The 19,557-nt window shown below is 40.2% G+C and overlaps 1 long non-coding RNA gene across 1 annotated transcript; it reads right to left on the bottom strand.

Annotated features, from left to right (window-relative positions):
- Positions 1 to 3,806: 3,806 nt before the first annotated feature.
- On the bottom strand, positions 3,807 to 5,906 carry LOC118557221. Its single transcript, XR_004927717.1, has 3 exons — positions 5,812 to 5,906; positions 5,582 to 5,672; positions 3,807 to 3,912 (listed from the first exon to the last, which is right to left on the bottom strand). It is a non-coding gene; the product is annotated as an uncharacterized LOC118557221 (long non-coding RNA).
- Between the last annotated feature and the right edge of the window lie 13,651 nt (positions 5,907 to 19,557).

Raw genomic sequence — 19,557 nt, 5'->3', positions numbered from 1 at the left:
AATAATCTTGTAGCTCATTACAGAAATAAACATTTCTATGATGTGGCCAATTGTTTTTGCTAATTATCACGATGAAATGCCCAATCACAATCCATTTTCGGGTTTCTCACTTAAGTCATTCCAGTACTTCAAAGAGTTGACATGCAGTCTAACAAGGTTCCCGAGGTCGCTGGAGGATCTGTGATGTCCGCAGCATCACAGTGTACTTAAGAATGGGGCTGAAGTTTGTTTCCACAAATTGTCTCACTTATCAGACCCACCCGCCCTGTTTCTTGAAGGAAATCTTAGCACAGAGATCCGGTTAACGTTCCTGTACAGTTTAACAGAATCACCTACATGTCAAATGGCAGGACAGAAAAGGCTTTTGTTTCGTGGCCTGTCTCCCAAACAGTGTGCTGTGGCAAAGTTGTCAGGTCTATTGGCTTGCAGCAAAAGGTCCTGGGTTCCCATCCCAAACCCGGGGTCTTTCTGTGTGCAGTTTGTATGTTCTCCCCATGCATGTGTGGGTTCTCTCTGAGTTCTTCCTCCACAATCCAAAAGCATGACTTTTTGGATAATTGGTCTCTCTAAATTGACCCCAGGTGGATTTAAATGCCTTGTGATGGACTGGAAACCTGTCCTAGGTTTATTTCTCCCCTCACCCAACAAATGCTCAAGATAGACACTCAGATTAATGGGCTTCCAGGCATCATATTTTTTTTTACCCAAGGGAAACAATAGTGCAAGGATATTTTAAGTTTTTATAGACCTAACCAACAGTGCCTTTGGATTTCTCAATGAGACCCTGGCGCAGGCAACAACCACGGACAACAGATAAATGTTTAAGTGACATATGGAAGTGATGTTAAGTGTTTCTTTCAGGGTCATGAATGGGTTCCAGGAAGGCATTGGGTGACTGCAGGGCACAAGTTTAGCTTTTTTATAGACCTAACCTTAACTCTAACCTAAACCTAACTGACACCTTAGTGCTAAACCTAACCCCTAGCCCAATAAAAAAAATTAGAACAAAAAAAAGGTCCTCACTTTGGTGGTAAAATAGGAAAAACATGTTCTCACTTAGGTGCATGTACAAGTACATACACACATCCTTGTTTTAAATACAAAGTGAGAACTGTGCCTTTACTTCCATTGACTTCTGTTAATTTATAACTCTTTCTATGGCCTAAACCTAATTAACACCTTCATCCTGACCCAACCCTACTCCTTAGCCAAGAAAAAAGTGAGGACCAAAAAAAGGTCCTCACTTTATTGGTAAAATTAGCAAAAATGTTCTCAGTCAGCTAAAAGTACAAGTACACACACACACACACACACACACACACACACACTATCCTGCACACAATGCTGACAACATTACAACTAGACACTTTGATCTATGAACTGAAAATTATTGCGTTACATTCACTTTATAAAAAAAATGTTTATGGTGCCAGTAAGGGAGGGAAAAATATATTTTTTTAAAAGTTATTTCATAATTCCTGATTTTTGTTTCTCTCCTCTGCAAGAATATAATGCTTATATGATTATATAATCAGAACATAATGATTATAATGACAATATTCTAAGGATGTTTACTGATCTTTAACAGGGCAGCCAATGAGTATATAATTTATTTACTAAATTAGTTTGGACCACCTGTTTACTGTGAAAACCTTAAAAAGCTCTTCGAACCTTTGGTACTCTCCAAACCAGGCCGTCATCCACGCTGGAAACAGGCCCAATGCAATGGCACAGTGGTAACAATACAATGCAAGCTTTCCAAAACGTCGCTCTGGCTTCTCTAAAGCTAAAATGTATTTTGATTAGAGACTCTCTTTCAGAAAAAAAGAAAAGAAAACAAAGGAATTTGAGGACATGGTCAGCGGCCATCATATCTGCACCATTACATCCACTGATGACTATTTCCATCCCCACATTCGCTGCTTTTATTTGTGGTGGAAATAAAGCCTACATGTGTGTACGTGTGTGCGCACACGCAGTGGGGATTCAAAGATAGCTTTGGAGGCGTATTGGGTATCGACGGGCGAGGAGCTCCTCTGAAGAGCTTCATTCACAGAGGCAGGATACTGATAAGGAGCAAAGCAGAGCCACCATGAATCCCCCCTCTGTTCAGGCTCTCTGGCTCCTCCCCCTGCTCTGTCTGTCCCCCTCTCCTAGTCTCCTCCAGCCCTTTGTGCTCTCTGTGAGAAAGTTGTGGAGACGGGGAGGGGGCGGCGAGCCTCCCAGACTCTCAAAGTTTAATTAGGAGGATCAGAATAAAAAAAAAAAAAAGCAAGAGAGGGCAGCGAGAAATGAGACACAAACATGCTCACAAACAGCTGTCAGATGAATAAAATATTTGCTTTTGCAAGAGGCAAACGTAAATGCAAGCGGGACTCGTGTCTTTGCTGAGCAATACTTACGCTGCAGGGCGGGCGACAGGTTTACAGAGAGCGGGCTCATGAATCATGACGAGCTGCAAAGGCGGCCACCAAACAGCAGTCGCCAGTTAATGCAGCCACAAACAATTGTTCTGTGATTATTTGTCAGGCACAGACAGGGGCAGCCAACATAATGTTTATATGGCTGACCTGTCTCACGGAGGGGTCCTGAGGATAAAAACCAAAGGGGACTCCTAATGACCCAGGCTAAATCGAGCCACTCTGACCTCGGACCCCTCACTGTGGGTAAATCGCCACAGATAGACTTGCTCTGTGCAGTTTCTGTTTCTTTGTCAAAATCTTCTCAGCATCCAGACATTGTAAATGCATCCAGTTTGGGGAAAGCACTACAACGCATTAATTAAGATTTTCTATTTGTATTCCAAAACACATATATCATTCAGTACTGTCATTTTCACTTTAAATAATATTAAAGTTTTATTTAGTTATTAATTATTATGATTAATATTATTATTAGTATTAGTTACAATTGTGAGACTCTAGTGGCTTTTATAGGTCCACGGGCCGGGACTCAAATTGGGACTAAGGTCGTCCACTCCAACCTTGCGCCACTGCGGAACACCTCTCGTATTTCAAATAGTCTTATTTATTTCCACTTATGTGCCAAAATAAAGTTTTTCTTAATTTCCTTCTGATAACATTTTTACTTACAGTTATATTACTTTTTTTGTGGCACTAGTGGCCTTTTAATGAAAGTAGGCAGACAGGAAGAGGCTGAGAGAGGGGAAATAAATGCAGCAAAGGTCTACAGGCTGGCGTCGAACCCGGGACGGCGGATTAAAGGCCTCTATATATGGATACGTGCGCTACCCTCTGACTAATTATTTTAGGTAAATGTATAAGTAACAAGCTCTTTTAAATCGTGGCTCCAGTAAGAGAATAAGCCATTTTCACACAAGAATTCCTGGGATTATCACAGCAGTTTGGGTTAGAACATTTCCCAAAGTTGCAGGCAGAGCAGGGGATTAATACACTAAATATCTGTTCACACATGCAAAGTACCATTGTGCATTTACTGTCAAGACTTTTGCCTACAGTCATCTTTAACTGCACTTTGGGACCAAAGCACAGGCAGGAGGCAGGCAGGATCATGTCGAAGGGGAAGATTTGCAACACAGTGCTGGGATCAGGAACGGGAAAAGGATTTCCAGTTAACCAGGAAGTTGGTTGCTGATGGGCCACAAGACAAGAAAATATCAGGGAAAGATGTAAAAACAAATATCTATCCTTTAAAAACGATGATCTATTTGTTTTCATTAACATTTAATTCTGAAATGCTGTCAAAAATATTTGTACCTTTCCCAATAATCAGTGGAAAAATCTTTATTAGCATTACAATAATCATAACCTACTTAAAATTGCTGACCAGAGTTTTGCATATTAACAAAGGGAGATTTTTCATGATTGATGTTTGGTGATGAGCGCCAAGCCTTGCCATCATCTGAATCATTTGCTCTGATTCTTGCTCCATCTGAATAAATAAGCAAGAAAGAAGTAAGTAATTATGAATAAAAAGCAAAAAATTATCAAAACGACTGAATAAATAATAAATCTATTTTTTTCCAAACATTTTTATTATGTGTGTATTTCCTCAGAAATATACCCTTATTACTGATTTTTCAACTATTCCTGAATGATAGTTTGGTACTTATACTCATACACTTGTACTAGATTTTACATTTTATTAACAGCTCATCTTTATCTGTAGCTCAACTGCAATGTTATTTTCAGTCTAGAAATCTGTTTTGAATGATTTAGGGCTTTGTTGTGGTGAATGCTTTCAAAATAAGACTTACATTTTTCAAATATGTGGGTCTTTTTACACACTTCAGCTTACATTTTACATTAAAGGTATGTAGCCACATTATAACCTTATAATTTTTTTTTACTAAAAACTGTTTGATCATGATAAAATAAAGCTATATACACCTAGCCTCCATCTTGATAATGTTTTGATGGTCCTTTCTGAGGCTAAATAAGAAGCCAGTGAGCAGATGTAAACAAACGTGGCTCCATCTACCGACAGTATCACAGAAGTATCATAATGCCGGTTTGCTTAATTAATGAATCAAAATTAACTAATGCCGGCCCGAGCCTGACCCTCTGCAATGCCTCGCAGTAAAGCGCCAGCTCCCCGTGATCAAAGAACAACTGCTATTAATTAAATAAACTGATCTACAGCAACTTTAAGAGCCTTATATCAGAACATTTACTCACATCAGTCAACTCTGCGTCACATCTGAGCCCCAGCGAACACCAAAGTTCATGCTGTATTCCCAGCGACATTCCAGTCTTTCCCCTTTTGGAATCATTTATCTTTTAGCATTTTTATTCAACTGGATCTTGGACCATTCTTCATTGTTTGGCTGGGAGATGCTAACAGCCGTTAGCCACTTCCTGGTTTTAACCCCTCCTGCGCATGAGGAGTGTTGTACTTCCTCTGTTATGAAAAATAAGCACGAAACTGAGCAAAAACAAGACGCAAGACACCAAAATAACAACTAATACGCCACCAGGACGTGATAATCATTCATAAGAACTTTGTATGCCGCCAGAGTGAGCTACTGACGTATAAATAAAAAAAAGTAAAAAAAACGTGGCTATGCACCTTTAAACACTCTGTGACGCCGTTATTCTCAGGAATAACAAACTTGTGTGTCCAGAGGGATAAAGTGGCTGATGTTTTCGCTCAGTCTTCACTTCTATGATTATAATTACTCCAGGAAGATTTTCAAAATCCCCATCAGGACTTTCACGACTACGTTTCTTTGGTCATGAAGCAGCTGTTAAAATACTTTGTCACGAATACTTCTCTGACAATATTTTGTCATCTGAGGTATCTATGGCAACAAGCAAATCATGGTCTCAGCCCTTGAGTCATGGAAATCTTCAGATCCAAGCCTCGGTTTGGCTTCGACGGGCCAGAAGGACGCCGTTGTCTCTGTTTTTGGAAGCATTATAAGATGTCTGCAAATGTGGGAGAGCCCCGTGTGTGTTGTGCACTGTCCAGCATATCTCTCTGCCCGGCACCTGCACCGAATATGTCCCCGTGATCTTGAAAAGATCACATAATCCACAGCGCATACGCCTAATTCAGCTCTCATTCAAACACCAACATGCAAATAAAAAGTACCACTGACTTCAATCCACTCGCCGCCTGTCATTTAAGGAGCAGGAATCCCCCATGGGCAGCAAAGATGAGGTCAAGCTGAGTCACACTGGAGGTCACAGCTGCTAAAACACACAGCAAACAGAGTTAGTCCTGTTTGTTTTTGAGGGAAGCCTATAGTACCTAAAGTTAAATAAACTTCACTCAATCTGCACAGCTCAAACCCCCCCAACCAACTTACCCCCCTTGATTTATACTCACCCCACAGCCTTGGTCGGTGCATTCTACCCCATGCAGAGGGATTTTCTGGCCTGGACTGCGTCAGTTCTGACTCTCTCCTTACATCAGCCTGATGTAAACCCCAACTGCTGTACACTCAGCCGTACCTTCATCCCTCTTGATGCTTTAATTATCACATGGGAGCCTAAATTTGGACCTTGGTGACTGATTGGGTGACTGCAGTGCAAATTATTCTTGATGCTGTCTGATTAGTTTGTCAGAAATAAAAAAAAGATTCTATCATGTCAATTCACAACAAATGCCATGGCAATCTGCTTCACACGTCAAACAGGGCAACATATGATCAGGGCAATCAGGTCATACCGAGCACTTAAAGAGCTCTACTCCAGAGCTGCATTTACCCACTCACACTTCCAAAATCAGAATCAGAAATACTTTAATAATCCCAGAGGGAAATTACAGAAAGCACAGGTTCATACACCGATACGCAAATTGTGTTAATTTTCTTGCCCAGGGGCACATTGACCAGTGGTGGGTGGAATCAATCCCACAACTATCAGATTGCAGGATAACTACAATCCACTGAGCCACTGTCACCCCACAAAGCAAATTGGTAAACCTTTACCTAAGGAACCGTAAATGATTGCATTGTTTGCGTCTTTTAACTTTGCAGCAACCCCTCCTCCTAAGCAAGCATGTGGCGACAGTGGAAAGGAATGACTGCCTATTTAACAGGAAGAATCCTCGAGCAGAACCTGTCTCAGTGGGAGGGGTAATCTGCCCAGATTATCTCACCATAAAACCAACATGGTGGCCAGATTCATGACAGAACACATTTTAATTACCCCTACCTGAACCAAAATCAAGCTAAGATAAGTTTTATCATTAAAAAAGTATTGAAATACCCTCATCACTTTTGTGTGAGTTTCTAAAAAGATTTTGTTCTTCTGATTTATTTAATTAAGTGCAAATATTTGCATCACCACATTTCACCTGGCCCAAACTAAAAGAACATGACGACATGTTGGTGAATCAAGAAAAGCGATCTTCGGTGGTGAAGCGATGTACACTGTTTCATCCATTTTTTTTAAATAATTTGAATAATTTTCCCCAATTAAAAAATCCCTTTCTTTAATTGTACAGTAAAAGTATCTGCAATCAGTGTGAAGTATTCGCGTCCAGGTTTGACTTGTCAATTATCATGCTTTCATGCTGGTCTGACTCAAAGCTGGAGAAAAAAAAGTAAAATGCAATTTTTTTGTATTCCAAAAAAATAAAATTAATGTTTCATAAATCTAAAACCTTTTTTTAAATAATCCTTGTTTGTTGATATCCAGATCTGCTATCACCAGTACATATCTTTTAGATTTTGAACTAGACATCATCAAATGCAGTCCTTCATTCTTCCATCCATTGCCTCTACCCGCTTATCCATGCAGGGTTGTGGGAGTCTGGTTATAAAATTATAAAACTCACACTTTACAGTCGAGATTAAAACGTTTAGATGTTAAACGCTATCAAAAAGGAGCATTGAGATAGCCACACATTGTTTACAGAACTATAATTTGTGTGCTAGGCTTTTGTTAGGATGTTATATTGTAATTTTCAGCTGTGAGAACTCTAATTTCAGTGGTATCAGTGCCACTATTTATACCTGCGTTACCCTTAGCGGTAATAATTATTTGCACATTAACTGTATTGTATGGTTATGAAGCACCAATAGTATAAATTGTTTTTTTAAATGGGAGCTACCCCTTGACATTTTTTTATCCATATCCATAAAATTGATTTACACGATGCAAACATATTAATTTTCTAATTTGCAAACTGTTTAGAAGCTAAAATATCGACAGCCGCCGCGTCTTCATCAGAGACACATTTGAACACAGCAACAGCCATAAAATATTCACTAGAGGCACAGCAAAGTTGTCACAGAAGTCCTTTTGGTCTAACAGAATAGCGGGGTTTGCTATACACACTCCCAACAAATATTACAATATCGAAAAAGAGTATCCCAAACCATCAAGAGAATAACAAAAGATAATACAAAAAATATCACAGCAATGTGAAGGAAATTAGCTAAATATGATCTGGCAACAACACATTAGAAGACGCACAATGGTTATTTTCAGTTTTATGTACAAGGTAGCAATAGTGGCTATGAAGGGTTGGGTTGGTGTAAAAACTGCTGATGTTCTTACTTGATATTCTGACTTTAAGGGATTCAACCTAATTTTGGAAATCTTAACTTCTGGGTAAAAATGTAATCATATAAATAACAGCCTTCAAGCACTCAAGTGCTGCCTCTTTATTGTTGTTTTTGTTAGTTACTCTGTTCAAATGTACTTGGAGAACTTGGTATTTAGTGTCAGAGCTCGTGAAAACCATCCAAACAAATGTGCTGTCTACTTTCACCAGACAGTATGACACACTGCTGTCGGACTTAGGGGGATTTGGCTAAAAAAAATCCCCCTAAAGTGCAGAGAGCCTGCACACTGCATCCCATCTGGTATCACAGTTCTTCTGAATCCTCTCCTTTAAAAACTAGTAAAACGTAAAAAAGGCCTTTTTAACCCAGCATCACATAAAACACTTTAAACATAAAAATTTCATGTTAAATTTGGAGATCTGTTGCTCACACTCCAATGCTTTTTTTTTTTAGTATTTTTTTTTTTAACTAAACATGTCAAGACATTTTTTTTTTCTGCTATATGTCCAAAGAGGTTTGTGGGAACACCACCCCACTCCCCAGATAAAGGCGGGAATCACCATGGGAACCAGTGACTCAGCGTTTTCCAAGTGCCTGCCTCCTTAGATTCCACAGCTGGCTCCTTCACCCCCTCCTCCCCGCTGATGCCCGACCCAGTGAGCCTGCACAATTTTACCGATCACGCAATCTTAAACTGGGGTCTAGGAACGAGGCTCTGCTACGAACAAAAGTCTCCTGTTTGAGAAAGACTTAGAGGACAAAACAGGACAAGTGTTTATTTACTCTCAAAACAGAGCCAACAAGGTAGCTCTGTCATAGTTGAGGTTATGACAAACTTAGGTATCACGTTCCCAATTGGGCATCAGAGAACATATTTAGACTTTTTGGGCAATAACTAAAAATGCACCCTATAAAATGTATTACTTAATTGTCTAGTTTAGCTTCTTGGGACTAAAATTAGGCTCTGGCTTGTTCGGTGTCGTGTTTGATGAAGGGGGGGGGGGGGGGGTATTTTGGCCTTCTTGGTGCTTTTCTTGCTTGACCAGCTTGTCTCTGGCTCCAACTATACTGGAGCAATATTTTAACCAGCTGTCTGAAAGATTGTTTGACAGGCTGTGACCTGCTCACAGAGCCTCATTTAGTCTCATTAGTGCCAAGCCTCTGCCTCCCAGACAGGGACCGCAACTACAGCTCATTGGGAAGTGTGGGTCCGTGTGTGTGTGTGTGTAGCGGCGGGTAAGCATGTGAGTCTCTGGAACACAGTGTGTCTTGTCTGTCACTGCAGCACAGATGTCCATTGGATTACATCACAGTGACCGCACCCTGATCTCCCTCAAGTCTCTTATCCGCTGAACCCCCCTAACCGCCCTCCTCCCACTGGCCGGTTCACAACCCTCGCCACCCCTTCTCACACTCATTCACTGACATCGACAATGACCTCTGATTTATGACTTCCACCGCTGCTTTCCCATCAAACCCTCCACCCGCCCGACCCCCTCATCCTCACGTCTTCATCGTCCATCACCCCTCACCTCATCTTCATTAATGCTGAGAGACCAGTCAAGGTGCCTTAAAGCAAAGATGTAAAAAAAAAAAATGTTGCTCCTTTGGCGATTCCGTCTATTTTTGTTATTTTTTGTCACACATAAATGTTTCAGATCATCCAACAAGATAATACAAAAAAAAAAAAGCTTTCAAACACTGATTTTCATTAATCATGACAATAAAACAAAAGCAATATGGCTGTATGTAGAAAAGTAATTGCTCTTTTAAACGCCTGTCATCAAGAATTAGTGATAACCACAAATGAGACTCTTATATTTTGGAGAAAATTTGGCCCAATTTTTTTTTTTTTTGCAGAATTGTTTTGATTCAGACCCAGTGGAGGATTTTTTAAGTATGAAAGGCATATTTCAGGTCACACAACAGCCTCTTGCTAGCATTTAAGTCTGGTGTGTGACTAGGTTAAACCAAAACTTAAATGTAATTTTCTTTTTAAATCATTTGAGAGGTGGCGTTTTTCCTCTCAAATGGTTCCTGAACAGCCAGCGGGAGTTTTACCTTCAGGTCCGTATTGTCCACTCCAGAGCTGAATTCATGGTTACATAAATTAAGGGAAGTTATCAAGTTCTGGAGGAAGCAAAGCAGACTCAAACGATCTCACTACCACCACCATGCCTATATGTAGGTATAATGTTAATTGTCTGAAATGCTCTGATGGGAGGGGCTGGAATTATTGTTTTCCTCTCTTATTAGATGAAATTACCATTTGAAAACTGCCTTTTTTATTTACGCAGGTGATATTTAACTTTAATTTGAATTTGTTTGATGATCTAGTAAAACAGAAAATTATCTGTATGAATGCAAAAACGTTTTTTGTCAAATCTCTAATAAAATGCTGAAAGAGTTTAGAAATGAATGCGAAACTACATTTATCTTTGCCTCTGATAAAAACAAATTAGGAGCACGGTTCAGCACAGATTCAGTGTGTTACCAAAAAGCTCAAATTTATCTTGATGTCATTGTTATTCTGCCAGAATGTGGACCTGTATCAGTGGTGGTTTTTGACAAAAGAGATGTGGCTCACTGCCCAGGGTGGCATTTTGACCAAGGGATACGTGAGCATTCAGAAACAAAAGAAACTTATCTGTTAGCTGCGGTCCGAACACAATTTTCTACGACATATTTGTGTGTCGTAGAAAGATAGTTAAGGGCTAATGCTGCCTCAGACAGGGTAAGCACTGTAAAATAATAAAATGGCTGTATAGCGCTGCTTGCTAATGATGCTGAAGTTGTTCTTAAAATAAATGACTATTTCACTGCTTTTCAGTGAATCTTGGCCACAGTCTGTGGTTTCTACCTCGAAATCTTAAATATTTATATTGATTAGATCTAAAAGGAGCAGAGACTTTTAAAGTTAATGAAACCCTGAATTTGTTTTATAATTAATATCCGGCAAATTCCATTCAGATGTCTCCATACATTGATTGCCGCTTCTCACAAATAGTGAAACTTTTACCTTTGCTTGTGAAGACGGGAAAAGGGGAGTCTTAGTCTTCTCTTTATGGATCTGCATGGCTTTAGCCTATTAGTTTATAAACCCCCCCACCCTATCCGTGACTGGGGAGTCTCATGGGACCCAGGAGGAAAGGGGAGTGTGTCTTGGAGGAGTTTGAGGAAGAGGAGAGAGACGCCAAGTGCCTCAGCGATGGTCCCAAAGCATAAGGGTCATCCGGTAACATCTTGCTTTGTTTGTTGTTATGTTGTGAGGTGAAGTCATGATTGAGTGTCAAGAATCTGAAATGAATGCTTTAGGAAATATTGAGATTTTCCTGTGGGGTTTTAAGAGCATTGTCGAGCCAGAATTCATGAAAACAACCGGTTTCCTTTCCCCCCCAGTGCGGAGCATTTGATGAAAACACATGCGTGCACACGGTTAGATGTGCATCCTGGAGGGATGTCACTGACCAGAGCAAAAACTCGTTTCAGTAAACAGAGCCACTGAAGTGTCTTCCTGTTGGACAGTGCTGTCTTGTATGAGCAAGCTGCTACTTCCATCCTTACAACTGAGGTCATTGTACTGTAATCTGTTGAGTTCTGTTTGGCGACTTCCTTCCCCATAATGGCCAAATACGACATCTGGAAGTGGCATTTTCCGAGGCATTGATTAATTAAATCACAACCCTAATCATCTGAATTTAACCGACAACAAAAACATACTGAGAAAAGTATGAATACCAGTGGAAGGAGTGCTCATTTTTGCTAGTTACGGAGTTAATGCCTGATTAATTGGTGTGGGCTTTAAAAGAAGCCCTTTTCCCATGACTCATAATGTGAAATATGCTTCAGCTTACAGTGGGTGACTAATTGCTGTTCCTCTGACATCTTGTATCGATCGCCTGAAGGGGTCTGGATGTCCTGCAGTGGACACAGAGGCCTGAAGGTTGTTGGGTGTTCCCATTCCTCCACGCTGACCCCAGGCCACTCGCTGCCTTTCAGTTGACTCTTCGCTTCTTCTATCGCTCTTGCATTTTAACACAATACGGTCACGTCCGGCCGATGAATCGATGGCTCTGTCTGGGCCATGAATGGACAGCATCGACAGAGAGAGGGGAGTAGATCACAGAGGAGAATAGGGTTCGTTTATGTGCGGAGAGTTGTTGCAGAATTGAAATAAATGGCTGTAATGGACTTGTTCCAAAGGAAGACAGAGGAGGTCAGGGAGAGTTAGGCAGAAAAAACGGAGACAATAACTGCACCGCACCCTTCAGGGGGGTTCTGGGAGGATGTCAGAGGTTACCGTGCTTGGGCGAGATTCATATCTGAAACTCTGTTGGGCCTAAAACTCTGAATGGTTGTACCAGCCTTTATTGCACCAGATAACTCTGTCTTTTTCATGTTTATTGGCCATTTTCTGAAAGATGCCTGTTCAACATTAACGATATCCTTTTTAAACCAATTACAAGAACTTCACATGCGATATTTAGACAGGTAAACTTGTGTACATAATGTGCTTTCAGTAGAAGTATGAACGCTCTGTTATTTCTCCCCATCTGCAGTAGGTTTACTTTGCCAGTGCAACCAGATCCCATCAAACACAAAGCCCAAGTCTACCTTGTTCCAGTCAGGCGGAACAGGGAAGTAAACTGTTACCAACCAGCAGGGTGACGGGAGACTCTCTGCTGTGGGGACATGCAATATAACAAACACACAAGGGGGGCCTTTTGAGTTACAGCCTCGGTTTTTGGCAAAGGTCTGCATTGCGTTAAATCTCTGTGGGCAAGCAGGTCTGAAAAGGGCCATAAAATGTAAGCGTGATCTTTTAAATGGCCCAGATTCCTTTTTTAAGAGAGCAAAATGACTTTAATCATAAGTCTCATAAAGATACTAAGTTTTGTTTTCCATTCTGGCATTACAGTGGGAGTCTAAGGAACATTTTGGGAAGTAAAAACGTTCACAAAGACCTTGTCATTTATCAGTGAATGAGACGGTAATATAAAACATATCAATTTTAGTTTGTTGGACAAATAAGAAAAAAAATTAAAGGTTGTCCAAGAAAGAAACAAAAACTTTTAGTGTGCCTTCTAATGATTTTAAAGGTGCATTGTCACATTATTTGACTTGTCAAAAAATGTATACGTCAGTAGCTCACTCTGGTTGTATGCAAAGTTTTATCACGTCCTGCTTTGCGTATTAGTTGTTATTTTTGTGTTTTATGCTTTGTTTTTGCTCAGTTTGTTAGTAAATAAAGCCTTTTGTAGTTTATTGTTAATAATAGAGGAAGTACAACACTGCGGATCCACAGCAGGGGATAAAACAAGGAAGCGGCTAACGGCTATTAGCATCTCCCAGCAAAACAATGCAGAATGGTCCGAGGTCCAGTGAAAAAAAACACAAAAAAATATAATTCCAAGAGGGAAAAGACTGGAATGTTGCTTAGAGTACAGTATAAACGTTGGTGTTCACTGAAATGGACGCTAAACCCGCTGATTGCTCAGATGTGACCGCAGAGTTGACTGATGTAAATGTAAATGTTCTGATATGAGGCTGTTAAAGTTTTTGTAGATCGGTTTATTTAATTAATAACTGTTGGTCTTCAATCACGCTGAGCTGGCGCTTTACTGCAAGGCATTGCAGAGGGCATTATAATAGTTCTGTGATACTGTCCGTAGATGAAGCCACGTCTGTTTATATGTTGTCATCACATCATATCCGGTGATTTTTATCCACAAAAAAGGACCATCAAAACATTATCAGGATGGAGGCTTGGTGTATATAACTTTATTTTATCATAATCAAATGGTTTTTTTTTTGTCTTTTTCATAAGCATATAACTTGGCTATATACGTTTAAACAAACAACAGTTAAAATCCGTCTATCCTTTGTCGTCTGCTCATATAAGTTCATGTTGTGGGGGAACAAGCCCAGTATGAAAGCCTGGCATACCTCTCTCCAGCAACGCTCTCCAGCTAATTATGAGGGAACCCAAGGAGTTCCCGAGCCTGGGGAGAAACATCATCCAATCGGCATGTTCTGGGTATACCCCAGGGTATCCTCCCAGTGGGAAGAGGGTCTCCTCCTTGGCTGGGCCTCCCAAAGCAAAGCGCCCAGGCAGAATCCTGATCAGTTACCCAAACAACCTCAACTGGCTCTTCTGAATGCACAGAAGCAGCAGCTCTTCTAAAAAGCTCCTCTCCATAAACTAAACTCCCCACCCTATCTCTGTGGTCCGTCAGCCTATACAAGAAGGTAATTTCTGCCGCTTGTAGTTGGGACTTTCCAAAACACCCAAATGCTTCTCTCGCCCATTTCACAGGTCCTTTATGTTTCATTACTCACGGCTCTTTGCAAGGGTCTCAACTATTTTTACTTCTTGTTTGATAATGTCTGCATATAGTCACGTAGTTCTTAATGTCAGTTTCTGTTCATTGATTATGTGTTTCCCTTTTTTACTCCACACTCAGATTTCTTTGTCAAAAGTCTTTTAAGCCACTAAATGTCTCTACTGCTTCCCCACATGGACTATACAGATGGGTCAATGAGCACCTCAGTGTAAGTCAGGCCATTCATTCTTGCTTCCATAAGCTCCTTCTGCTTCTGCCACTAAAACTACAAAAGTCCCAAGTTTTCTAGTACGTTTCTCAGATGGAAACTTCTTCAGTGATGCTGACACTGTCGTGACAGGATGCTCAAGCTCTTTAAGGAAAACCTCTACATAGCAGTGTTTCCAATAACCCTTTAATCACCCGTCTATGATATACAAAATAGCCAAGACTTTGTTGCAAAAATACCCGTTTGTTTTAAGTTCAGTATCAGTAGTATCAGTATCACTTTCGTGTCCTCTTAGGGAAATTCTCCTTACAGCAAGGTGAGATAAGAAAACAAAGGCAATACCCACGCCTCAGAAACAATCACATAATGAATTTAGCAACAATAAAATCAGTAAGCATCCATGTACCAGTTTAAATTAAAACAGGCCAAACAACAAATCAAGCCTGATAACCTTTAAGATTTATCTGAATGACGGCCTGACTAGTAAAAAAGTTTTTCCATCTGTTTGTTCTTGATTTAGGATCTCTGAATCTCCTCCCCGATGGTAGCAGCTGGATTTCACTATGGAGGGAGTGATCTGAAGGATGAATTATGTGTTTGGCCTTCTGTAGGACTCTTTTTAAAAAAGTTTCCTCTAAACTGGATAATCTCACTCCTATAATTTTGCCAGCAATTCTTACATTTTGCTTAATCCTGTTCTTGTCTCCAGCTGACAGATTGCCAAGCCAGATGATAAAAGTGGAAGTGAGGACATATTCAATCAGTTACAGAAAATGGCCCTCAGCATTTTACACACACGTATTTAATTTATGTGGGAAGTGGAGTCTTTGGTGAGCTTTTTTACAAATCTTATCCGTGTTTTCACTTAATGTTGTTGTCGATGACAACTCCCTCATATTTGTAGAACAGAACTCCACAGTTTCATTTTTAATGAGAACTGAAGATACTGGACTGGACTTGTTCCTAAAATCTATACACGTCTAGGTAGATCATGCCCGGTGGTAAAACATTTATAATCCTGATTTCTCAAATAACTATCCAACAGCACATATAAACCTTTGAACCAAAAGACAAATCTAGCCTTCACACACAAGCGTTACATGGATTAGATGTCTTACACATGGACTTTAACCAAGGCTATGATCTCAGTGAGTGCAAAAAAATGTTTACATATCTGAATACACAATCATGTAATCACATGGTCCAATGGTTCCCACTATTCTTTTTAAACTTGTTGCATTTAATCTAACAAAATCTTTGTATGTGTTCAACAGCTTGTAAAAGTTATATAATGACCCCTCCCAAACAAAAGAAATATATTTACTTCTCACTGCAGAGTTGCTAAACTTCCTTTATGTCTTAAGATGTGCCAAGTCCAAAAGCTTGTTAACTTCTCGTAAGAGATCATTATTGACTCCAGCTGCTGGCTTGTCTTTGCCAACTTAGGAAGGCTTTATTTGGCTCTGACTGGACTGAGCAGCTCTCTCAGCACCAAGCTCAGGGTCATAGATTTATACAAGTCAGAACAGCATCTTGGAGTCATTTCTAAACAACCGGGAAGTCCAACATGATCAGTTTATCATCTGGTATGTTAGTACACTTCCAGCCACAAGGCAACGAAGACACATCTCTAAGGAATTTTTATTGAAACCAATGTTGTTGCTCCAAAACTGAGACATTCATAGTGGACAAAATTTAGAATCTAGCAAAGTCTAGAAAGATGAACTCTTCTGGTGAAAATTAGTCATGTATTTGGCTTAAGACACATAGCATGTGGCTTAGAAGGAGAGATGTCCGTGCTAAATAGAGAAACTGATAGAGAATGTATAGTTTTTAACAAGAGGGAAGGAAAGTTTATTTGTGTAGCACATTTAAGTGATAAGACAATTCAATGTGCTTTACATGAACAGAACATTAGAAAAGAGGAAGTTACATTGCAGTGGAATGGTAGCAGCAGGTCAAGATATAAGACAAGTTAGTCTAAAAACTTCAACATTAATATTCAAAGGCATCTTTAAACAAATAGGTTTTTAACCTTGATTTATAGAAACCCAGGGTTTCAGCATTTTTACAGTCTTCCAGAAGTTTGTTCCAGATAAGTGAAGCATAAGAACTAAATGCTGCTTCTCCGTGTTTGGAGGGTTCAGTGATTTATAAACTAACAGAAGTATCTTAAACTATTCTCTGAGATACAGGGAGCCAGTGGAAGGACTTTAGAACTGGGGTGATGTGCTCTACTTTCTTAGTTTTAGTGAGGACGCGGGCAGCAGCGTTCTGGTTCAGCTGCAGCTGTCTGATTTCTGCCTTTTTTGGCAGACCAGCGAAAACATTGTTGCAGTATTAAATGCGACTAAAGATAAAGATACGCTGTACACATCCTTCAAATCAGGGAAAAGAAGGACACTTTTTTTGGCTGCATTTGAATGAGTCTTACAAGGATTCATGAATTCAGGCAGTTCTCGACGCAGGCATAATCGGCGCACAAACACAACCTTCGAAGGGTGCAGCCCCTGAATTTGGACCATGCACTGTTTGAAGTGCAATAATTGTTGGTTATCTCCATTTGCAACGACTACACAAACAATAAGTTGTTTTAAGTCCCTGCTACTTATTGCAATGTTTTTCTCTTCAAATTTTTTGTAAATATTCTGGTGCTGTTTGTTATCCATAATTATACCTATACATTTCATACACTTATAAATGACTCTACTCAGTTGCATATTTCATTTAATCTGAGTATGCCATGTGTAATACAGTATTTGTCCTCCTGATGTTGATTTTTCCCTTACTTGCTAATAATGCACCAAAATTTCCCCACTATGGCACAATAAAGGATTATTCTATTCCAGGTAGGGGTCCCTGTAGCATTTTAGATTCAGGTCAATGCAGTTTATTTATACATTTTCCAACAAATGGCATCTCAAGACAGTCATCAGTACAAACCAGTCCAGCAACCTCGAGAGTTGGATTTGAGATGATATCAAATTATCTCAAGTCCAACTCCAGATTATCTCATCCATCCTTCTATTTTCTATACCCATTCAATCCTTGCAGGATCTCCAGTTGTTGGCGCTGTCATTGTAAGGACAGGAATAAGTATGAACACTACTCCATTGGTGCAGTTAGAACACAAGGGAAGAACCACCTCACTTTATTCGACATTGCTCATGGCATACAATGATGACATCAGTGAAGAGCACATGTCCACAAAGAAACATGGGATTTCTCTTTTGTAGGGTTAGCGCTCCACTTGCTCTCTCACTGTCCAGATTCCGTTCAAGACATTCTTTACTTCTGACTTCAAGAACTTTTGTCTTTTATTCCAAGCATACAACACATGGACTTTCCGAGCTTCAAATTTGTTGCAGGTTTAGTGGAAACATCTGCGATTATGCCTGCTGCAGGGCAAGTTAGGTTTGGTTGCCTGTGATAAGTACTGTGAGAATTTACTTGCAACTCAGCTGAGAACAGGCCTTGTGCATGTCATATCAAGCTTCCTACAAGCTCAATCCTCTTGGGTCTGTAAGTTCACTTTCGCAATCAAGGTTTACGTTTTGTTCATCAGTTCTGACTTGGCGAAGGTCGCTTAGATTACCCCTGGCAACCTTTTACCCCCTCAACTTCATGTTTCAGTGCAACAAAGAAATTGCTGTGATCTGTGCATTTTGCAGAAAGAAATGGTGCCTGGTCTTTGGCAAAACTACAATGAACATAATGCCAGTGTGTCAAAGGGGAGTGCTTTGGAGCAGAAAATATATCTCGGTGTGGGAGAATCTGACTGGAGTTAAAGGTCACAGTGAAGGTTTTGAGCTCCATGACCCAGACGTGGACCTCAGGGTTCTGGTGAAGTGTATCAGTGGTTGTAACTGAGCCAGAGTGACAGCTGCTGTCTGCCAGCCCACGCTCTGTCATCGGCTCTGCACCAACACAATGTGCATACTGAGCAATGGCCTCCTGGATGTGCGCATGGGACATCTGAAGAAAAGGTGAACTCACACAAGGCTGGGGAAATTACAGAATACAAGACAACGAGGGAAAACGGCTGCTATCAAAGTTGCATCCTGAAATCCGTTAAATACAACAGTTACCAGGCACAATGTATGCTGTATGACGTACGTGTGTGCATTGCAAAGGGATTACCTTAACTTTTCTAAACTTTGTCATACAGCCATAAGCATCAGTATATTTTATTGGGAAGTGGAAGGGAAATGATGCATGGCTCTCTAAATGCTCTGGAAATTGTATCCTGCATTACATTCCGTCTCCCTGGTTCAATACTTTAATGAAACCATACTTTGCTGTAAATCGTTCAGATGTGTCTATGTCAGATGTCCACATCGAAAGACTGCAGGCTCTACCTATTCTTCTTGTGAAATAGATCAAGCTCATTCAGAATGGACAACGAACATCTATGGACATTAGTTTTCAAGTCTTAGATTAGAGTCCCAATAGAATTTGGGTCTGGACATTGATTGGGTCGCTATAACTGAGATAATCCTTTCCAATGTAGCTCTGGCTGTATGTTTAGGGTCATTGTGCTGCTGGAAGGTAAACCTCTGTGTCCCAGTCAACAGGTTTTCTAACGTGAATGTCCTGTGGAAAAAAAAAAAGAAAACCTACTACCAACTCTGCCATCTTTCATATCATTGCTAAAGAAAAGCTTCTCCCCACAGCATGATGTTGCCACCATCGTTTTTCACTCTGAGCATGGTTCATTCAGAATGATAGCTGCACTCGATTTTATTTATGAGTATACAAGCAAAAGGGGAGAAAACATATTCCCACAAAACTCTCATGTACCCTTTTCCTTCCATTTCAAAATGATGCATGACTTTATGTTGGTCTGCGACATCAAATCCAATGTATGGTACATTAAGGCCTGTGGTTTTACCATGTCAAAAAGTGAAAAAAGAGTTAAGAGGTGTAGAAACCTTTGCAAGGTACTGTATTAAAAGAACCTATCATAGCCCTGGACCTAGACAGAAGTATGAACGTGTCTTTAATCA

This window comes from Fundulus heteroclitus, chromosome 22 (assembly GCF_011125445.2).
Source record: "Fundulus heteroclitus isolate FHET01 chromosome 22, MU-UCD_Fhet_4.1, whole genome shotgun sequence".
Lineage (NCBI taxonomy): Eukaryota > Metazoa > Chordata > Actinopteri > Cyprinodontiformes > Fundulidae > Fundulus > Fundulus heteroclitus.
This window is presented reverse-complemented; position numbering and strand designations above follow the sequence as displayed.